Here is a 24,605-nt window from a genome sequence, read left to right on the forward strand (position 1 = left end):
CAAAAACACATAAAACACACGAATTTTACACTTAAAGATCTTCATCTTGAGCTTTTTTTTGGCACCCCGAATACATGAGCAACGTTTTCAGCCTTTCTCTTTTTGCCTTTATTTTACAAAGCCAATTATTTCGCTTGTGTCGGAGTGCAGAGAGGAAATAGAAATGTTCCCGTTCTTTTATTAAACTATGCCCAGCTGCAAGGGAATGTCCCGCTCTGTGTATTGATACTGCTGTGCACAAGACATGACATATATTCAAATAAGAAAACTGCAAGGATTTGATATAAATTCCCTTCTCTAACACTAATCTCCGACACCCACCAAGGGTCAGATAGAAACAAGTTTTACAAGAATGTTGGCACCTGTTTGTCTTTCGACTTCGACAAGATGGCCTAATCAAAAGACTATAAGCCTTAGATTATCGCGCCTCTAACAAATGACCAGTAGAGAGTTAGTTTGTAAGTCGGAAATGGTTCAATGTTTCACAAGGACTTAGCGTAAGGGACTTTAAATAGTTAGTTTAATTGATAATTCATGTACTAGTACATTTCATAAAGTCAATCGTAGTGTGATTCCGTTTAAACTATGAGAGTTGTCAGGTTACATGTACTTGAATTGATGATCTTGTGAATATCAAACTAAGAATTTGTTTCCCCGTGTCCACAAAAAAAAAAAAAAAAAAAAAAAAAAAAAAAAAAAAAATCCTTATACGAGATCTAGATAGTAAATTTCAACAATCAGTCACAATTAAGTGCATAGAACAAAAGACGAGTTTATGATGTATTATTGATCAAGCACTGAGACCTTTTATATGTTGGATATACAGAATAAATAAGTAAACACTTTGTTCCATTTAGTCCTAGTAAATTGCATTTTGTTGTGAGCTACCATGAAATAATAAAATGCATAATGGTTAAGATGAATCGAATCATATTATACACACACACACACACACATATATATATATATATGATAATTACTTTTCGCGATGATCGGTAAAATATAGGTAAAAAGATTTTTTAAAAAAACAAGAAACCGTTTAGTATATGAGTATTTAAGTATATATATATATATATATATATATATATATATATATATATATATATATATATTCTTCATGGATATATTTTTTTTCGGAAATTTGAGTCCCATCACAGTCATCACAGTACATTATATATGTTTTTGCGATCAATTTTACACTATAGAAATTGCTGACAGCAAACACCAATTGATTAAGACACAAAAATACATACCTCTGTCACAAGCGATTAAATGACAAAACGTGTTTTCCTCTCGAGAATAATATCTCACTTGAGGTCATGCACAACGCAGAAAACCTCGTCACAAAAGGCGAAACGAGGAGAAAATCGCAGTTTTCAAGTTAATTTGATTATAGACACAGTTGAAATCAAATCCCTTCCCTGTAGCTTGCTCAGGAACGGAACAAGCATATCACTCAGGTAGTTTGTGCCGTTTAGTGGCGCATGTATTCTTTTTATTTCATGAAGTATTAAAGAACCCGCCTGTGTATCGAAATCCTTCGTTAAAGTTCATATCGATCACCCGATATTCATCCGAAAAGAAAAATATGAAAGTAATACCGCATACATAGCACAAGCGAGTAATTTTGTGTAATTAGTAAAACTCCTTTCGCTGAAGCCACTAATTGCTGCAATGTAGCTCAGATGGTTGTGACTTGCACAACAGAATATGACAGAAGGCGGAGATTGTAGCCAGCGCCTCGTAACATGTTCTAATGAATTACAATAGCACCTTTTTGCGTTTGCTGTTGTGAATCCAAGAAATTTGACAGCCCAAAGATTGGCTGACAATTTACAGTATAGCTACCGCCAAAATTGAAACAGAAAGTGGATGAAAAGGTCGATAATCGTGTACCTGGGTTGTTTTTTTTACCTTCCAAAAGAAAAAAGTCCTAGGCTTTTGAGATGTGAAATAAACACGATGCTTGTTTCTTTGCGTGTACTTTCTCCTAATGTCAGTTGAATGGATGAATGCATTTTGCAACTTAAATTGATCCTGACATATATATATTGGGTAAATTCCATTGAATGCTTAAGTGGACACCAACAATAGATGAAAAGGGGAATATCTCATAATTTTCGTATCAATAAAGTTGGATTTGTCCCATAAATGAACGATTTATGATAAACATATTGAACATTTGTTCACTCCCTCCGTTATAAAAAGATAGTGATGAAAATCCCCAGCATGGCGCATTAGTCTCATCAGTGTCGTTATTGAGTTTTTGTTATTGATGCTAATGGCCCGATTTCTGACCAAATGTTTTCATTTTCATTCCTAACACTTCAAAGGCAGTTCGATTATTTGGTTGTAAAGATTTCAGAATCAACGAATAAACAGTTTTGTTAAGACACAGTCGATCAGTTTAAACTTTGTGATTGTACAGTAGGGCAGAATCAACACACGGACGGTTTCTGAACTCGATAAATGAATAATAGGAAGAGGTGAATCTTCTCCTATGAAAATATAATTACACATATTTAATGTCTAGAAGTATTACATTGTAATAATCTTTAAAGCTTCAAAACATTTTGAAGTAAGAATTTGCTAAGGCGAAATTGCAATTTGTAGCACAAGGGATTAATTAGCAAGTGTCGATACCATTCGAGTTAAGCATGATAAACGAAGTGAAAAGTGTACTTTTTCATTAATATTGTACATGACAAAACTTTACCACATAACATGCATTACCTTATACATGTATTTACAAAATGTCATGGAAGAATTTGCAAAAAGTCTTGTTGATGTCAAACATGAAAAGATACCTTACACCAAGCGTGCTACCTAACACGAGGATGTCGCGACAACGAATTTCTACGCTGATGCTAATTTCGAGAATTTGACATGAAGTTATGGAGAACACAGTCTCTGGACAGGGCTCTGCGCAATTTTGAAAAGGTTTACGTTCTCAAATCGATGCTTTAAACTGAAATACGGTTTAACTGGGGGAAGCAACTCGATATGAGTGAAGTTAGTCTGTTTCTAGCCCCGTTATAAAATCATACATAAACTGAACTCGGGACCATTGCTACGATGCATCATTTTTGTAATTTCCGAAAGTCACCAAAAGCATTCGTGGCCTTTTTTATGGACTGAAGATGATGAAAATGATATTTTTTTCAAGAACAAACATTCCTAAATAGTAAAAACTAAACTCACCCAATCAAACTCATTCCTGACATTCGCTGAATCACGCTACACTGTACATATCAGTTGTATGTTACCTATCAATAACTACACGTATTGCACAGGTTTCGAAACCTTCAGATTATCTGCCAATGAAAGATTTAGAGGAGCTCATCTGAATGATTATATTATAGCCAATTGGCTTTCGACATTCAACAATCAGCTGACAATTGACCAGTGAAATGCACATCCCTCCATTATGGCTGGGGTTAGATTTATTTTGTGGTAGGATATCGTGAGTGAATGTTTTTGACATCAATTAAGCAGGGATATCGGGTTTCAGAAGCGTACCACTGAGAATATATTTATCCAATTATCTATGTACAAATAGGATCCTCCAATCAATACATCATGAAAATGATTTGTTCTTCGTACGCAATAAAGAGCAATCGGCAAGCGTTCATAGGATAGAGATATTTGGAGAAGACAATTGCGACCGATGCATGACACTGATATGGCGTCTTTGATCCCAGGCCAGTTTTTATGAATGGTGTCTAAGCCCGGCTTATCGGAATAATCCAAAGAGTAAGAGTTCCCTTGGCCGATATTCTGTGTATAACATCTGGTAGTTATGTATGACATTCAAGTAGTACAAGGTATCCTTCAGGAATTGCAGTTCCGGTCTTTATTAATATCTTCGGTGATTAGAGTTGATGAGTGACCCTTACATTTCATTCATACAAATATAGCAGGGTGTCCAATCCTGTTTATGCAGATATATAAATATGTATACACACATTCTGATGAGGAACTGGAGACTACTGAATTTTGATTTACATATTTGATATTTATTAGTCATACGTGCATGTTTCTCATAATAATGGATATTTCTCGTAAAGAGAGTTGATTCTGGTCTTGTTTATAGGTTGAAATAAAAATTCATTAAACGTATAATGTATGCTGTTATTTTTCGACAAGATTGATTTAACGTCCCTCTCGAGAAATTTTCATTAATATGGAGACGTCATTAATGCCGGTGAAGGGCTGCAAAATTTAGGCCTATGGTCGGCGCTTATGGTTTTTGAACAGGGAGGGATCTTTATCGTGCCACATCTGCTGTGACACGGGGTCTCAGTTTTGGGGTTTCATTCGAAGGACCGCGCCATTTAGTTGCTTCTTACGGCAAGCAAGGTGTGGTGAGGACATATTCTAACCCCCCCCCCCACCCCCCATGGGATCCACAAGATTGAAAAAAAAATAATGGACTTGAAAATATTTTGAAAACAAAAGTGGACTGTTATGGAAAAAACCCTGGGGTTTTAAGTTAGATATTTACAATATGTTGCTCATTAAATACTGTAGCATAGAAAAGATGAAGCACCTTTAATCAAGAGGGAATTTACACAGCTGTATATGGGGAATATAACACGTTGGTATTATAGTAAATTTTACTTTGCTGAAAGAGATTAAAGAGTAAAGACCGCTGTCTTCCAAGTAGGCCTATATCAATGCAAATTCATTTAATTCTCAGGAGGAACACCAGTCTGCAGCCCGTATGCCCACGCTGTCGTGTCTACGACATGTAATGGAAAGTGTGTTGCTATCGAAAAGCATATACAACCAACTACCAACGGTAAATCCTGCAGATGTTTTACATTTGTCCAAAAAATATAGGTCATATCTATATACACGGCACAATAGAACACACCACTTGAGAGATGATTGATTTTTTACAGTTTCTGCCAAACATGGTTTATTGAAGAAATACCTCTAGAGACTGGAATGAACTCTTCGCAAGAATCCTGGGGTTTTTAGCCGTCTATTACACACAAACTGTGAACCGACGCTGGATTAAGAAACCTGCTCACATGCCAATATTTAGATTCATTCATGTCTCAAATAATCTGGAAAACAGTCATTTGCCATTGGTAACCAATATTATACATGCGAAGTGTCTTGCAAATGTAATAGTAATGGTGTTTTATACATGAAACTGGTAACAAAAGGACGTTTGAGAAATTAGATTAACACACATGAATATTTTGTACATTAAAGCGTCACCCTGTCATTCGGAAATTCCGTATAATTCTTCGCAAACTGTCCGGAGAATATCCCTCCTTACCGATGGTTTGCATGTATATACAATACAATCGAAGCATAAAATCATGCAGAAAAAAGAAAGAAAATGCAGTGTGGACACAATTTGCCATTTCCCCCTCTAGTTTCAATTCGATTATAAAAAAATTAATGTGTGTCCTATTTGTATCATTCTTAAAACTGATTTCTTTTACTTAACCTTATAACACTATTTATCAACTGTATACATCCATGTCAATTTTAAATATTTCTTTGTTATAAAGCACCTTAGAGTAAATTATTTATATAAGACAATATCATTATTATTAATAACGAATTCTGGAGAAAACATGAACAATCTGGCAAGTAATACAAAATGTTGAACAGTTTTAACCCTCTCGTTACCACAACTAGTTACATCGTATCTATTCTCGAAATCCTCTTTGTACATAAGTTGCATGCATTTTTGTTATCATATTTTCAGCACTTTGATAGTTGGGGCTTATTTTTATTCCCCGTATGCTTGTTATTTTTACCAGATAAGAAAGACAGTTCTTTTCAATATTACTACTACATCATGCTAAAAACCGCTTACAAACAGGCAAAACTGGCTCAAAAATCGCTTTACACGTTTTCAGAAGTTATTCGACACATGGGATCGTCATTAGACAAAGCTGGATCATCGCTCTGGAATCAAAAGGTTTCAATCTGCATTCTTTCACCCCAAAAAATATCAATATGTCACGGGTCATTTCTGAAGTTTATGATCCTTGTTTGTTCCGGGCTTGTGTTGAAACACCGATGAACAGTGATCGAAGGAAATACGCGCCTCTAAGTTTTCTCAGCCAAATTGCACATAACTCAATCGGAACCCTTCCATATTTTTCATTCTGGCGATGTAATGTTCTCTCTGGAGTTAATGCATCAACTATCATATCTCCACAAGCTTATTTACAGACAGACTATTTTCCAAACAATATTTTCGATCTTTGATTGATTTTTGACTTAACAAAAGATATAAAAATTCCCCACGAAAAAACACCTTGTGCAGGTACTTTCACAATTTTATCTGTCTATACAAGATCGCCAGTGATGTGATTTTGATTCTATTACTAACTTTTTTATACTAATCTCTTCGTTTACTAGTAAGCAAATTCAATGATGAAATACATATAGTATCTAATAATAATGGTTTCTAAAAAATCTCATTCATTAAAAGTGTGCGTATTGATATTATGCATCGCGAATGAATGAACATTTACTTAATCCGAAAAATTAGATTGCTTTAAAATGACTAGAATTTTAACGGAAGCTTCTAGTGCGGAGGGCGTGGATGCTTGAGGGCTTGCTTGGTGCTGACACCATGTATCATTAGCATTTAGTATCCTATGGATGGGTACTTTATCATATTTTCTTGCTTCACAATTCAATTTTCTCGCTATTTATTCAATATTCCAATACGTCATAATGGCATATTCTTTCTGCGCAGCCTTAGTGTAAAAATCTGTAACGGCCAAAAATTACAGATTGTGACCCCTGCGCTAGGCTGCAGGAGAGGATATTATAATATATTTAGAATGGATCGTAGGAGGAATGGTTGTTAAAATGATAAAGCCCTGCCCTTATCCTGTCTAATTCTATAGATCCTCAAACATGTGAAAACGTAGGAGTTTCATGAAAGCATTTCCCTGGATTTCCCTACCCTTCAAAATTGGACTGGTGCTGAACAGAAACGCATCCAGTATATGCGTCAAAAGAAAGAAAAAACTCAATAGAAGATGACAAAAGAAAAGGAAGGTAGAAAGGTGAAAAATTTCCCCAAAAGGAAGTCTTTCGCTCATACTAGTATTACTTTTTCGGAGTGACCCCTGCGCCTTGACCTTTAGGCACTAAAGACTCATTCTGTAGGATATTAAACATACTTTTTCGTGAGGCAGAATATGTATTGAAACATATTTTTTAATGTTTTTTCCTACCCACCCCACCCCCTTCAGAGGAACTTTCTTCAAAATCTCCGGCCGTCGAGAGGATTTAAAGTCACGGATTTTTCTTTAACATAAAAATAAGTTCTTCGTCTGAAAAAAATGTCCGAATCAATTAAAAATAACCCAGAATCCGGATTAATACTTATTAGAACCCAAAATCCGGATTAATACTTATTAGAAAGACAAGTATATGTACAAAATCTCTTGGCAATTTATGGACTCCTTGTCATGCACAAGTATGCAAATATTAGATAGACTACAGTATTTCAAATAGGCCATGAACAGTCTTTCCCATCTACTGGAATAGAAGGATGACAGAAACACTTATGTATTTGTCTATTTCCTTTTCTGAAAATAAAAAAAAGTACTGTACTTTTTCTTTGTTTCGTTCATTTATATTGGGAAACGAAATGAATTCTCTATGCAACTCAAATATTTTATATGCTACACTGGTGAAAATATTTCCGACAAGTTGCAAACTTTCTTCACAAATCTAGCCTTGATTCTAATTAATTTTTCTTCCGTGAAAAACACCTTGGGATATTTCAACAGTGTATTGCGTTCATCAGTGTCGTTCTTATCTCTGCTCTGCATGTGCCACTTAGTGCGCAATTAATCCCAAAGCTTCGCGCGCCATTTTATTAATCTTCTATAAGGATGGCTGGGTTGGCCTTTGAAAAGAATCATTTTCTCCGAGAAACTGATAACAGGTATCATGCGACTTACAAGATAAAGTTTGCATGTTCTTCATTTTTGATTTCACACTATTCAAATTCCAAAATATTTGCTTTATCAAATTCATTTTAGTTGTATATAGCCCCTGACGATAAAACAAGGTGTTAAATTGTTTTTGGCACTTTTTTGTGACTGTTCTTTTCATTTAGGTAACATAAAAAAAACGCGAAAGTAAATTTTCTTTTATTTATTAAAACTCATATACATTTTCTTGATTAACAAATCTGGATTGTAGATGATTTTGGTATTTTTAGTAGAACAACATGCTTTTCAGGATTGAATGTATATTGTTTAACGTCCCTCTCGAGAAATTTTCACTTATATGGAAACATCACTATTGCCGGTGAAGGGCTGCAAAATTTAGGCCTATGCTTGGCGCTTACCGCCTTTGTGCACACCTGCTGTGACACGGGGTCTCGGGTTTTGCGGTCTCATCCGAAGGACCACCCCATTTAGTCGCCTTTTACGACAAGCAGGGGGTATTGAGGACCTATTCTAACCCAGATCCTCACGGGAATGCTTTTCAAGTGTTAAACATATGACATACATACATATATATACATTATGTATATGTATATATATATATATATATATATATATATATATATATATATATATATATGTCAACATAGTATACACGTTACTTTTCTAAATATTAATTCCACAGTGATTAGTTTCAAATATTTTCGAAGATATGTGTTACTTACGAGTGAATGTTGCATGAAATATTGATGAAAAAATAAATGTGAAGATAAAAACGAAACCCTTCTCTAGGTTGCACTTTAGATATAATTGATTTAGCAAAGCTACTTCAACTCTCTCGAAATATTTAGTCACTCAATATACCAGGGTACTTCATTTTTGTTTCTGAATTTTTATAGTAAATCTTTAGATAATAACATGACAGTTTCAACAACCCTGTAGGTAAAATATGATGTAGCTGAAGGGTTTTCACAAAACGGCGGAAAAGTGAGGAACTTCTCAAAGGGCTCTAGAACGTCAGAACCTACAAGGCAAGTTTATATTAGCTACACACGCGTAACCACCTGATGATAAAAACCAGATTTAATGGTTACCTTCTATGACAGAATCATTGAATGCATACTGGTTTTCAAAACGAGTTTGTTTAGAAAACCTCTATCAAAGAATATCTGTTGCTTTCGCAACATTTCGACAGAAGAATGGGTAAATGGTTCCCCTTATCAATTCCAAAACGATATCACAAGGCATCTCTAGTTGGTGAATTCACAAGTTTTGATAACAGAAAATCTAAATTTAAAGATTTTTTCCACAAAATATCAACAATGTACAACTTGTGAATTCACACCATGTGCAATAAAATCAATATTCTGATGAAATCTTTTTCATTTACTTATTCACTTAATGCCACATAAATGGTTAGTCCGATCTACACCGCATGGTTATCTGGCGATGACCTTGAAATCGATTGGAATATGAAACAAATTCTTGATTATCGACCAATTTTTTTTAATTTTTTTTATTAAACACGTTAAATAGACCCATGTAAATTTCCCCCCACATTGGTGTGTAATTGAATACTATTGTATTTTCCAATAGATCCACAAAGAAAACGCAATAAAACAGACTCAGAGTCATATTTCATACTTACAAATGTACAACCTTGGCTGGTGAAAATGCATACATTCCGCGTGAAGTCATACAAGGTATCGCCTGCTAAGACAATTTAGTGGCGGGAAATCTACTCTTTCAAAGGAGATCACGGACAGAATTGGAATTGTTGCCGCCATTAAGAAATGGTATCACGCCCGTATAGTTCTTACAGAAAATGGTATATCCAATCACCTAACACAATAAGTAAGTCAACCGAAAGATGACCTCTGATTTTCACTGTACGAAGACTCCGTTGTTTCGTGTTGAGCATAGACTGTTATCCGGGGATCCACATGTAAGCTAACGATCAAACCTCTCTCGTACATCAGATCTACGATATTTATGCTGGAAGCAACACAACCAGATCTGTTTCATGTGTGCATTATTATATAACCAACATGTATAATTCATATAAGCCTTTGTCGAAAAAGATTGATAAAATGCAATTCCTTTTTATCTTCATATGAAAAAATAAAATGAGAGGATATTAATTTTTTCTATGTCCACCCTTTCATATTTTATCAAAGAAATATTCTAATAAATTCTTAATCAAAGATTATAAATTATTGTACTGGGAGTGGGCAATCTGTGTTGTTAACTATGTCTAATACTTTTGATGTTTTGTCAATAAAACATGTTAAATTCAAAGCTCTTAAACAAATTGAATAATGATAAAACAAATCTTGTTTAAATATAAATTTCTTGGACTTTCTCGTCACTTTAAAAATGGTATTTGAGTTGCATATTACGGTAAAGACAAAACATTCATTCTTGTAGTTTATTTAGAGGCTTGGATTACTGTAGAGACTCACATTTCAAAATTTATCCGATAATGTCATAGATCTTCCTTCAAAAAGGCAGTTCTGTCGACATTTTTGGGGGGTACAAAACCAGTGTTTTTAAACACATCCGCTTTGCAAAACTAAAACAAAGCACAACAAAATTAAAGTATCAACAAATACAACCACCAAGATAAGAATAGACGTCCCAGACTGTAGCCAAAATTGATGGTGGTGGTAAGTTAGACCTGGACCTTCATTCAGACCGGAAATAATGAAGCTTTGACCTTGACCTTTGAATTCTTCAATAAAAAAATCTCAGTCTCACATGGTTTCAGAGTTTATGGTCGAAGTTATCAAACTTCTAGACGGACAAACAGCCAAAAACAATATCCCCCCCCAACCTTAAATCTCGGGGGCATAAAGATATGCAAATAACAAATTGTCTGTCTCTCATACCATATCTAATAACAGTCTATTCGGTGAGCAGGGAGCACAGAGACACCGCAGAGAGTTTTGTGTAATGTGCATGATTAGCTTATTGGCATTGCAAACAGCAGACATAAATCCTAAAATTATCTACATACATAATGCATGCTAGCAGTAGTCTGTGAATGCCGTGATGCAGGTGAAACGTGTACTGGGCACTGACGATGGTTCGTCCTCAAGAATTAGGTGAACCAATAAGACCGCCAATGAATCGGTATTCTGTTAATGAAACAAAATAAATGAGATATTTTTTTATTATTCTTTAAAAGTACAAACAAATTACACTGAGTACTTTTTTCCAAAGTCACATGCACTAATTTGCTTCTTTCTTTCAACATTTCATCATAAATGAAAATATAAAAACTCTTTCTGTGATGGTACCTTGGTTGGCTTGCTGTAGAACATAAACTGATGTTAAAGACATTAAACAAATCTGCACCATGAGCATAATTAAAAGTGTTTAAAGTCCTCGAAAAACTTAGTTAGTAATTAGTAACCAAGAAAAAAAAAATCGGTATCAATTAATTAGTTGGTAAATGAGCACACTCATTCACGCTTCATGTCCGCGATTTAAACTTCTTTTCAGAGAAGAAATGTAGTGTTATGGTGAAAAAACATCGGGGAAGATACGTGGTCTTGTTGGTAATTACATGTACTAGCTCACTATTTCATATTTTTGAGATATTGAGTTTTTGGTGTAGCTTTATTTCATGTTTATCTCGAAATACATGTATTGACAGCTTACTGGTGTACAACTATTTTGACCATTTTCTGGTGTAGATCTATTTCCATGTCATTAATTTCTTATGAAAAATTTACATTTTTCTGGTAGAATTATTTCATATGTTTCTCTTGAGATATTGACAATTAACTGGTGTAGAATTATTTCATATGTTACTCTTGAGATATTGACAATTAACTGGTGTAGAATTATTTCATATGTTATTTTTGAGATATTGACAATTAACTGGTGTAGAATTATTTCATATGTTTCTCTTGAGATATTGACAGCTTGCTACAAATGATTTTGTTGTGTTGAAGATATCTCTTATTAAATACTTGCTCTCCCTGTAAAAGAATCATTACCCACTTCAATTGAGTTCATGATTTAATTAATTCAATTGAAGAGGACAATAATTGAGTTATTGCTGATTGATGCGCGCAATAATGCAATTGATGAAAACGATAATTCAATTTTTGTGCGCATTATTTGAATTGATGCGCGCATTAATTGAATTATTGCTCTCCTCAAATGAATTATAGCGCACATCAATTCAGTTGTTGATATCCTCAAACCATTTAAAAAGAGCAACAATTCACTTATTGCGTGCACCAATTCAACAGAATAATTAATGCTATCAACAATTCAATTTAATGCGTGCAAATAATTTAGATTTGAAGATATCATTAATTATTTTAAGAGATCTTTGATTGAATTGTTGCACGCATCATATGGATTGATTATTTCTTTAAATAATGAAAGATATCTCCAATGATTTGAGTTTGTTAATTTGGCGCTCCATAAGTAAGGACGTAAGTAACCAAAGAGTTCTGGCATAAAATGTGAAGATAACGAACAGTGATCAATCTCACAATTCGCACAAAGAATACAAAATCAAGAACATGACAAACACGGAACCCTGAACACACCAGAGTACCGAGGAGGAGCAATCACCCCCTGCCGTCCGGTCACACCCGCCGTGAGCCCCACATATTGATTAATCAAACGAAACAATCTGCAGCCATAACCAGCATAGAACGGTCCAACGACCGGTATCATCAGAAGCAACCGACCTAACGACAGACCGCATTTTAAACTTAAATCGCCACCACGACCATAGAATTTGCTAAATGCTGACTTCACATGAGACCGTAAAAACCCAGCAACATCTAGCCATTCGTCAGTAGCCCATCTCGATCCAAAACAGAACATGTCCGTGCGTATGGAATCCGTTGAGAAACATAAACACCATATGCAGGCGACAATGGTATACAGGCATGCTTGCCACATATGATCCACATATGATTTTCATATGTGGATCAAATGATTTGCTTCATATGAGAATCATAAACAAGAGGCCCACAGGCCTTATCGGTCACCTGAATACTAGTGAAAAAGTATCACTACTTCCATGGGCTATGAAATCTAGAAAAAATTGCCTGTTCTGAATATCTACGCTAAATTCTAATGTTCAGCAACAGTATAAAGCAAGATGTGTTCTTAAAACTTCACTGCCCTCAAAAGTGCATACACTGATGAAAGGCTTTAAAGCATAGGTGTATTAACATTAAAACATCAAAATATATGACTAATTTGAACTAATCCTAAAGTCATAACCCAGGGTTGTGAAATTCACCATTTTTTGTACATCCTTTTCTGCTATTCCTAAGTATGCATTTAGATTTTATACAGTATCAGCAAACTTACACATAAATACTATATACTAAGTTTGGCCCCACCCTGGGGTCAAAACCCTTACTCTGGGAAAAATCAAATTTACAATTTTGGTAAAAGACTACCTGCTCTATCCATTTAGTTTCAATTTAGTATCAAAAGCACTAAAGAAAATGTTATTTAAGTGTTTTACACATAAACATTATAACAAGTGTGGCCCCACCCTGGGGTCAGAACCCCTACCCCACGGATCTTGAAATTTACAATTTTCGTAGAGGCCTTTCTGTTCTACATCACTATGCATTTAGTTTTTCTTACATATGTGTGGTTCTTGAGAAGAAGATTTTGAAAATTTGTCATTTTTTGCCCTGCCCCTAAGGCCCCAGGGGTGCAGGGATCCTGAAATTTACAAATTATGTTCCCTTTGTTCCAAATATGTTTCATACCAAATTTGAAAAGAATTGGAATGATAGTTATCAAGAAGTTAAAAATGTCTATTGTTCACACATTTAATAACTGACCATTTTGGCCCTACCCTGATACCAAAACCCCTACCCCTGGAATAATCAAATTTAAAATTTTGGTAAAGGACTACGTATTCTTTCTAAATATCTATTTACTTTCAATTTAGTATCAATAGCACTGAAGAAGATGTAATTTAAGTGTTTTACACATAAACACTATATAACAAGTTTGGCCCCGCCCTGGGGTCAGAACCCCTACCCCGGGGATCATGAAACTCATGAAGTCGTTAAAATAGGTAGTGACAGTTCCATCGCCAAACACTCGGCATCAGATGTGAATGTCACGGGTCCTCGGAGATGACCTTAAAAACGAATGTCCCGTGTCACAGTAAATGTGGCACGCTAAAAAACCCTCACTGCTCAATGGCCGTCAGCGCCGAGTATACACTGTAGGCCTAAATTTGAAGCCCTTCACCGGTCTTGGTGACGTATCCATATGAGTGAAAAATTCTCGAGCGAGACGTTAAGCAAGATACAATCAATCAATCAAATTGACATGAGTATCATCATTAGATAAAACGTCGTCGACAGATCTAAATGTCGAGTTGAAGGCCGCAGCAAAATATTTTTCTTCTCATGTAGAGGCTCTTGAATAAATTCTGATTCGTAAGATTATAAAAGCGGGTCAGCTAGTAAAGGTGCACAGTTCGTGCCCATGGATATTCCAACAGACTGTTGGAAGACCTGATCACCAAAAACTACGTATATATTGTCAATGAGGAACTCCAGCATATTTTTTTAAATATTAATTACAGAGAATAGTTTACACAAGATATGAATATTTTCGTGTTCCATTTTTATTGAAGATGCAGCTGTCTATGGTGTAAAAAAAAAAAAAGCCTAGTCTTTTATTTATTGTGTGGAAAGGTTGCGTAAAGCGTCGAAAAGTCAAACGTTTTGATGTCATTGATTTTGGAAAAGTTTTGTGATCTACTAAAAGCTCTTTGGAATTTTTTAGAATCCACATTTGATTTACATCGTTTCTCGTATATGTTGTAGGACAATACATTTGTTGTTTCTCTTCACCTCAGTTGATATTTTGGTGAGGAGCAAAGACAGGGGACTGATAGAACATTTACTGGACCCAGCAACATATTTCTGTTTGTAAGGGTTTTTATGCAGTTTTGGAATCCAGTATGGATACGGTAACTCATATTTATTCGTCCCATTGACTGGGATATTAAATCTTAATATTGGATTTTCTGAAGAATGAAGCATCTTGCATGTCGACTTACTCTCGCATGTTGACATAATTAACTTATAAAATATATCTTGCAAATAGGGAACAGAATATGCCGTTTTATGGCCCACTTTGAAATAGGGTTGGACCCCCAAAAAATTCCATTTTTCAGTTCAACATGACGAGAGTGCAGTGATATTGTTGTTTTCTGATTTCAGATGTAGATATGAAGATGGCAACATCCATTAAATTTCAAGTAAGGTAGAAACGTTCAAGGACATAGTGGTAGTAAATATATTGTTCAAGATTTCTTTTTACTAGTTGGATGAGACGGTGGAATATGTGTTTTTTAGATTAGTTGTAGCCAGTTTTTGATTTGTATGAACGTCAAGTGTGAACTTATATACTTCCTTGTTCATGCACTATCAGGAGGGTGTTCGGGGCCAAGACATCAAATAAACGTACTGGAGAAATATAAACAATCGATATGTAAACAAGTGTGGTAATTTGACTCTACTATCACAAATCCTTTAAACAGTCTCAGTATGACTAAGTGTATTGTTTGAAAAGGTAACTCAGCGCCAGTATATCATATTTATATTTACTTGAGTACGATTAATATAGGCGGGTATCTCATGTATCCATGATATTTGCAAATTCATAAACAATGTGCCATTTCCAAAGTGTTCGGCATACTAGTAATTCCATCATGATTTAATGAAAGGTAAAGATAACGAACAGTGATCAATCTCATAACTCCTATAAGGAATACAAAATAGAGAGTTGGGCACACACGGACCCCTGGATATACCAGAGATGGGATCAGGTGCCCAGGAAGAGTAAGCATCCCCTGTCTACCGGTCACACCCGCCGTGAGCCCTAAATCTTGATTAGGTAAACGGAGTTATCCGTAGTCAAAATCAGTGTGCCAAGAACGGCCTAACAATCGGTATGAAACACGTCAGACAGCATTTGACCCAATGATAGGTTGTATTGGCAAACTAGATCGTTCTAACGACCATAGAATTTGCGAAATGCTGACTTTAAACGAGACTGTTGGATCCCCTTCACCATCAATTTGTTTGTCAGTAGCCTGCTTCGATTTAAAAACTTATCATAAGCAGAACAAGCTCTTGCGTATCGAATCAGTTGAGAGATATAAACACCATATGCAGGTGATAATGGCATATTGCTACATGAATATGGGAAGTTGACGATGGAGAAGCTGAAATCATCCGGTTTGTTAGTTGTTAGTTTGCCGGTAATATCTCCTTGTTTGGGTTGTTTCTTTGGCATTTTTTGCCGAAACTTCCATCATAGAAAATGAGTTTATACAGCAACTGTACTTTCAATTTCTCGGGGGGAGGGGGGGTGGTGGTGGTATATAACATATGCGCAACAATGAAACCAAAAAATGCCTCGAATCTATGGATACCACGAATTGGTGAGAAATGACCATATATCTATACCTCTTACCTGGCCCCACTATCTGTCGCTGTGTTGACGGTCGGTAACGCGCGTGTTTCAAAGTTATCATAAATCAAACAAATCTTTGGTCCATAATGAATCAATAATCAGTGATGCAATGTCCAAATTATTTGTTTAATTTCGTTATGTTAACGACACTCGTTATCATGACTTCAATGTTGTATTTCCCCGCGCTCATGCGCAGTTGTGTTGAATAATGGCGGATCTCATGAATATTCAACACAAATACAGATTTTAGTCAAATAACTATATGAACATGAGGTTATTCAGCTTGAGAATCGATGAAAAGTTTTAATTCTAACATTCATAAAATATATCTGCACTCAAATTCATATAAAGATTGTTTGGCTCAGATACCCATACACAGTGTACCTTTAAATGCCTGCAGATAAGATTATACTTAATGCCCATGGGAAAACTCAGAAAAGATGAAAGATAAAAATATTATATTGAAAAATGTATACCTAAAGTTTTCAGAAATACGTATAACTTCTAAATTCAATTTGTGTCTCAACTTGTCGAGTATCCCATATACATCTATTTCTCAGAATTATATGTCAGTAACAGTTTCCAATTACTAGATTTTTTTGTTTGCTTCTGGAATAAGTGGCATGGTTAGTGATTGTTACCAAATCATGAATTAGTTTGAATTCTATTGATATCAAAATTTAAAATTGTCGATTTTTCCTTTTGAAAATGACTTGTAGTTTTAAACAAACAGCGGTCAAAGGCAGTACAAACAATGCAGCGCCACCTGAATTTTTTATCCGTGATGGTGGATGATGGCCGTAAGCCAGTATAGACGAACGATAATTTAATTCCCATTAAAACAGTTTTTGGATGCCATGTACAACGTGACACTTAGGAGATCGAGTGTGTGGAGGACTTTGAACTAGAAGGGAACGTCTTGTTAATGAACATTTATGTCCATTCAGGACAATGAAGCTTCCACGGATATAATGAATTCCTCGGTCAAGGTCGTGTTAATTGATAGGGTCTACGATACAATTAATGTCCTAGTTTTACTCTGTCTAATGAAATGTATAAAGGGAATGGTGCAGGCAAATAACTTAATGCGGTGACAATTTCATTCGTAGATAAGGTTTTCTATTACCAACTGGGGAAACTATAGTACGAGTGTTTGACAAGACTGGGTACCGCGATGTATTGTAAATAGTACTTTTAGAATTCTCGATAGTATATAAACAATACTAGTATTTGAAAACCTTTTCCCTACTGTCAACATTTTATTTCAACAAGTTTTCAGAAAATGAAGGTTGATAGGATATTGTAAGTCACAATTTATATGGAAAGAGAAAACTTGCGGGATTTTTATTTTTATTCATTCTCAGAGTAAATGCTTTCAACACGTACATATGAATGTAATGACTGATTTCAACCGAATACAACTCTCAACTTCGTGTGAAAAAGAGTAAACGTTGCAGAATCATTTCAAGAGAAATAGCTTTTCAGGAACTCAATTATTTTGGCATCTCTAAGAAGAAGGAATGAAAGATCTTTCCTTCAGTCAAAGATATGGGCCAAAAACCACACGTAACAATTAATTTTCGGTTTGCGTGCAGACTTCAGATTCCAATCACTTTCATCAGAACACAGATTATATAGGAAGAGTCTGTAACTAACCAATATAGATATAGGTTAGGCCCCTGAATTCACCACAACCGTAAAAAGTACAGTCCAGCACAGAATGTGGATTGAATGTTACAGTCTGTAGAGTATTTATGTATCTACAGCACATTGTGTTCGGAAGCGTCAGAATCAGATACTAACCTACGCTTGATAGGTTTATTTACTCCGATACTAACCCAAGTCTGATAGGTTTATTTACTCCGATACTAACCCAAGTCTGATAGGTTTATTTACTCCGATACTAACCCAAGTCTGATAGGTTTATTTACTCAGATACTAACATAAGTCTGATAGGTTTGTTTATCAGATACTAACATAAGTCCGATTTTGGGGTCTAAAGGTCAAAGGTCAAGCGCACTGGACATCGAATTAGCAATATAGTTTCCGGGCTCTAAAGCGTTATCCTTTCCACCTACAGTCACCATATCACCATTTAAATTCTTTAACGGCTTTTTTCATTTTTTGGATCATAATACTGAAGTTTATTCTGAAGTTTGCGAAAATAAGAAGTTTATACCTATTACCAACACCCTTTGGGAGATTGGGGTAAGCGGGGGGTATTCTTAGTGAGCATTGCTCACAGCACCTCTTGTTTATCTCTAGTTGAATCAGCCTACATTGGAACTGTATCACCAAACAATCAGAAAATAGCAATGAAGTGATTCAAATTTAGTTTGTAATACTATGTATAAACTTAAACCATCATAAGGAGCAACGAACTCAACCTAGATTGTAACTGCAGGAGGTGGAAGACAACCAAAACCAGCAATAGACGAACCCAACTTTCAAACCTTCACACAGCAGCGATAGCTAAACATTTCAGCTGAAATCTCAAATGTTCATAAAACGCCGGTGCTTGAATTCAACATCACCCTCAAACAACCAAGAAGCAGAGAAGCATTTAGCGTAGTAAGTAACCCTAGACCATCAGAAATCATCAATGGAGGGAATCAATCTAGTATGTAACTGTAACCCCAGACCATCACAAATCATCAATGGAGGGAATCAACCTAGTATCTAACAGTAACCCTAGACTATCACAAATCATCAATGGACGGATTCAATCTAATATGTAACTGTAACCCCAGACCATCACAAATCATCAATGGACGGAATAAATCTAATATGTAACTGTAACCTCAGACCATCACAAATCATCAATGGACGGAATCAATCTAGTATGTAACTCTAACCCCAGACCATCACAAATCATCAATGGAGGGAATCAACCTAGTATCTAACAGTAACCCTAGACCATCACAAATCATCAATGGACGGAATCAAATCTAGTATGTAACTGTAACGCCAGGCCATCACGAATCATCAATGGAGGGACTCAATCTAGTGTCAGATATCAATGGAGTGACTCAATCTAGTATGTAACTGTCAGATATAATCAATGGAGGGACTCGGTCTAGTATGTATCTGCCAGATATCATCAATGGAGGGACTCAATCTAGTATGTAACTGTAATTTATTGAGCATTACAAGACCTCCAAAACGACACAGTACATGTGTATTGCCGACTTCAGCATATGGAACTTAACAGAGTTTCAAGAAGTTGTCCTATAAATTAATACCCAAACAATTCAGAGAGTCGCACCTGCCTTTTCACCAACTGTAAAATATAAACCCCAACTGTTTTCTTTTAGACAATCAAAAAATAAAACTTTCAACACATTTCTTTAGTTCATTAATGATTTATATAAAGGAGGGATTCAAAACCCGGTTATCACATACTGTTTTCGCACGTAGTGAAAAATATCGTGAATCGATGGTTTTGCAAGCAAAACTGAACACTATTATTTACCTCTCCAGAGTCTGTTCTGATGTGACGTACTGTTTTTGGCAATTCCGAGGAGATTAAATGCGTTGACCAGTCAGCACACATGTTGATGATGTTTGAACATGTAGCTAAGGCGTTCGGTTATTGACAAATCAATTCCAATTTCATTCGCTTGAAAATGACTCTCATGGAACAATATACCGCACATCTTTTATTAAATCTAATGAAGACTGACGTATTAGTTTGCCACCATCGTCAGCTTGATTTATATATCGAGATAACATCTTATTGCTTCATCAATCCTCACTCTTTATGCCCTAGAGACAAGTGTTTGTAATTGAATACCTACCCTGTTATTACAATGTTACGATGTTGTTATTGGAATAAAGGAATCTAAAGACACTAATTTCGCTAAAAATGCATATTGATATTGCCAGCAATGTCTGTCGGCAATAGGTCCATGGGGACTAGTTTTTTAGTTATCTACTTGTAAGTTTTGTAATCAATCAACAAAAAGCATTTAATTGTCCCACCCCGAAATGAACTAGTTAACCAAAATGAAATTTATTTAAATGGGATAGGAAAGACGTTTATAATAAAGGGTTAATTGTTCCTTATATATATAAAAAAAACAACACCATGGTTCCTGTTAGTCCAGTCGAGCACGCACACGCAGTCAACATCCAATTTGTGTTTTTTGTGTATTTCTGCAATGTTCAGTGTTTTACATCTTTAAGAAACATCTCCAAAGCTAAACATTTCTTGCACAACTGACGGTTAATTCCTTGCATCAAGGGACAGAACAAGCGTGGTAATCCGTAATGATGTTTTGCAAGGGAAAGGATTGTGATGCAATTTTCAGAGCAGTCTGCACATATATTTTTGCATTGATTTTCGCATACCCCTGTACTATAAAGGAAACTTAAAATGAACATTTAGAATAACAGCTGTATGTTGGTCGTAAACTTGTTTGGGAAAGAGTCTATATAGGCTATACCTATTGCCCGATCCTTTTGAGTTTATTCATAAAATATGTTAAATTTAAATTTTAGACTTGTTGGATTTCAATAAGAGTCACCGCAATGTTTCCTTACAGACTTAGTGCAATATATATGCTGAGAATTTAGGTTCCACTGCCGCTAATTACAGTTATAAACTGATCGGAAAGTTGCTGAAGAATAAGACCACATATCCCCAAAGCATTTCAAATAAGTTTTTCACAGAATTTTTATTATTTACCCCCTTTCTTCATTATCAAACGTGTTCGGTTTACACTAAATATCTGAATTTCGAGTTCAAAGAAATTGCTTTTCTTTTATACATGAAAGGTGTCTGTTTCGTAACATAAAATTTGGTCTTTTTATCCCTTCTCCGCCTGTTTGTGTTCGAAATAACCGACCTCCTTTTGGTGGTAAGATTTGTGCGGCTTTGTCTAAATTGCCTTCGTTCTCAGAAAAGTGTTGCATGTAGAAGAAATCTAATTAACCCAACGATGGCGTGCATATCTGGAATTAGCTTATTTACTTGATTTAATCTTGTAGCATAACGATTAATTTAATCAACACCTGTTAACGGTAACCAAAGGCTTACTTCAATATCTGCTCTTTAACATTATTTCGTCGTTACCTGCAATTTAGTAGCATTTAGGCAATTTACATGTGTTTTATATTTATCTAGGCTCATTTATTTACCACATGCACTTATCTCTTTTGCATCTATTTCAATAAAACATTAACTTCCCGCCCCAAATATTGTTGTTGAAGAGAGTGCAATCCACAGGAATCTTATGTTATCATTAGAATTTCATGGAAGATATGTTAAATTCCGCAACATTTTTTTCTACACTTCTGGTAATTGAAATACAAAGAGGAATATTTTAATTCCGGTGTGGATGCTGAACAAATTCAAAACAGAAAGGTGTTACAAACGCATCGTTGCGTTACCCCCCACATGACGAAGTCAACGAAGCCGAGATATATGGAGTCCTATTGCTGCAATGTTCTCCGTTGTACCATCTCCGCGATGGCGATGCCATCATACCATTACCATCTTTAATATGTGTATATACGCATGCGTTTGATAGGAGCTATGGCTAACACAAGCAAGGTAACCGGAAACATTTGTCGATGTTATTTGAATTTCCTTATTAGTCGGACGGGTCGAAGGTCCGTCCGCGAAGCAAGGCTCTAGAGGTAACACGTATGTAAAGGGGAAAAAAGGAGAAAATCAGCAAATGAATAGAAATAATCTCTACATACGTTCACTGAAAATTGTGTGATCCATATGGGCGCCGCCATTTTGTTTTGTTCCTTAGTTGCTTCTACAGTTATTCGTGTTTTAATTGTGAATGCCAAAAATACAAGACTGACGTGCAATTTGTAATTCAAACACTCAGTTTCTTATAAGTGAATGGTCAAATCGTTATTGTTACAGTTTTTAGCCAATCAACAAATAGAAAACAGTAATACGACTAAATAGATGAACGAGTTCATGAGTTTCTTAAAATAAAAATACTGTATACGATATATTTACGCTTACTTTTTTACCACTTTGAATTTCTTGATTAATTCTGTTTAGTTTTAACTGTCTTTTAAATTGCAAACAGAATGTATTGTTGTTATTTATAATTGTTTGATTTGAAAAAGAAAAAAAAATTGGAGGCTAAATGTGACATCTCAATGCACGATTTATGTCAGTTGGCATTATATTCCCCGCGTTAAAGGAATAGGCGGATCCTGTAGTTATCTTCATATATCCCCCTTTAATATTTAGATGTTACTGGGTGTTTATCACAAGAGGAATTTCATAAATGATCTGTATTTTAAAATGAATTATAATTTACCGTACTTCATTCATTCATTCAATATTTTATTCCTCTTTGCAGAGAGTATATTAGAAATCTATATATTACATTAAGGGTGAATCATACAACATATGTACAAATATGAAAATGTGAGAGCAAAGAAAAAAATTACATGTAAATGAATAAAAAAAAAGGGAAATGTGAAATACATGGAACTCAGTGTATTAGGCCTACTAACTTTTAGTTTAAATTCATATGCACCTTTTGTATATAGCAAAAACTTTAATTAAATAATTCCCACACATAAGTAGTAACTTTTTTTCCTTCTGTTCTGACAGTGGATAAATTGGGGCTTTGCCTAACATATATGTATATAAATCTTCTTCATCAAGGGCACATAATTCTGCAGATTCACAGATCAAAGTTTGTAATATCGTCCCAAAATTGTTCTCTGTTTGAGGAAAAGTATATGTACATATTTACCTGTTCGATACTTCATTGTACATGTATAAATACATGTATATGTTTCTGAGTCTAAAGTATTGTATGCATTTTTGCTATTCATATCAGAACCGGTATACATTCATATTGCCCCTGTTTTTATGACTATCTTTCTATTTTACTCAATTCTATGAAATGTAACGAAACAAACTTTAATATTTTATCGTATTCGTTGTCATCGTATCATTGGACCATTGTCATCGTATCACCGCAGCGATGGGACGATGGAACATGTGACAGCATTATCATTCCATAGAGATACCATGATATAATTAATATTTGTTTCACAATTCCCTAGCAACGGTACCGGGAGATATAGTGGTGACTTTGTGGCAGTGTGTCCGGTTATTAAATGCATCGGGATCAATATCGGTTTCGGTGATACCCATGTCGTTCATTATTCTTTCTTTTCTCATGTACGTTCGGTCCAAGAGAGGGAGAGAGTGGCTTAACACTAATCGTGAATAGAATAAATATCCCCCAATAATTCTTTGATATTACTTTTAAAATAGTTTTATAAAATCACACTTCCGAAAATATATAAATTGCAACTATCAAAAATATGAAAGTCTTTTTGTATGAAATAATTTGTACAACAATCTGTTATACTATTTATTCGGAAAATAAGACATCTCTCTTATCTAAAGATATATCTCTTATTTCAAAGAGATATCCTTTTTAAGTTATGAGATATCTCTCAACTTATAGATATACCTTTTTCACTTAGAGAGATGTCTTTCATCGAGAGATATCTCTTTTAATTTTTACATCAAGAGATATCTCTTTTACTTCGAGAGATAGTTAGATATCTCTTTAGGTTGAAAAGATATATCTCAACTTATAGATATACCTTTTTCACTTAGAGAGATGTCTTTCATTGAGAGATATCTCTTTTAATTTTTACATCAAGAGATATCTCTTTTACTTCGAGAGATAGTTATATATCTCTTTAAGTTGAAAAGATATCTCTCAACTTATAGATATACCTTTTTCACTTAGAGAGATGTCTTTCATTGAGAGATATCTCTTTTAATTTTTACATCAAGAGATATCTCTTTTACTTCGAGAGATAGTTAGATATCTCTTTAGGTTGAAAAGATATCTCTCAACTTATAAATATACCTTTTTCACTATAGAGAGATGTCTTTCATTGAGAGATATCTCTTTTAATTTTTACATCAAGAGATATCTCTTTTACTTCGAGAGATAGTTATATATCTCTTTAGGTTGAAAAGATATCTCTATTAATGCATGTAATAGTTTCAGTCTTTAACAGAGTTCCGGAAATGGAACCTAATAACTCATGACTTAAGAAAAACACCTTACATAAGTTGTGACAACTTACATAAGGTGTTTTCTTAAGAGCTTGTCTACGAGAAAACCATGCAAAATGTGATGGAAGCAAGGTTGTCGG

General features: G+C 34.9%; 1 protein-coding gene across 14 annotated transcripts in view; it reads right to left on the reverse strand.

The window, feature by feature from the left end:
• LOC125650510 (MAM domain-containing glycosylphosphatidylinositol anchor protein 1-like) overlaps positions 1–9,964 on the reverse strand; it is a 46,618-nt gene extending 36,654 nt beyond the window's left edge. For 8 of the 14 annotated variants that reach the window (XM_056164827.1, XM_048878876.2, XM_056164829.1 and 5 more), the window contains exon 1: positions 1,254–2,008. The gene's annotated coding sequence lies outside the window, so the exon portion shown is untranslated. Of the gene's footprint in view, positions 1–1,253; positions 2,009–3,201; positions 3,278–9,594 lie in introns of those variants that run through there. The other 6 variants (XM_056164828.1, XM_056164825.1, XM_048878875.2 and 3 more) reach the window with 5 other exon arrangements.
• Between the last annotated feature and the right edge of the window lie 14,641 nt (positions 9,965–24,605).

The sequence above is a fragment of the Ostrea edulis genome, chromosome 5 (assembly GCF_947568905.1).
Source record: "Ostrea edulis chromosome 5, xbOstEdul1.1, whole genome shotgun sequence".
Classification (NCBI taxonomy): Eukaryota; Metazoa; Mollusca; class Bivalvia; order Ostreida; family Ostreidae; genus Ostrea; species Ostrea edulis.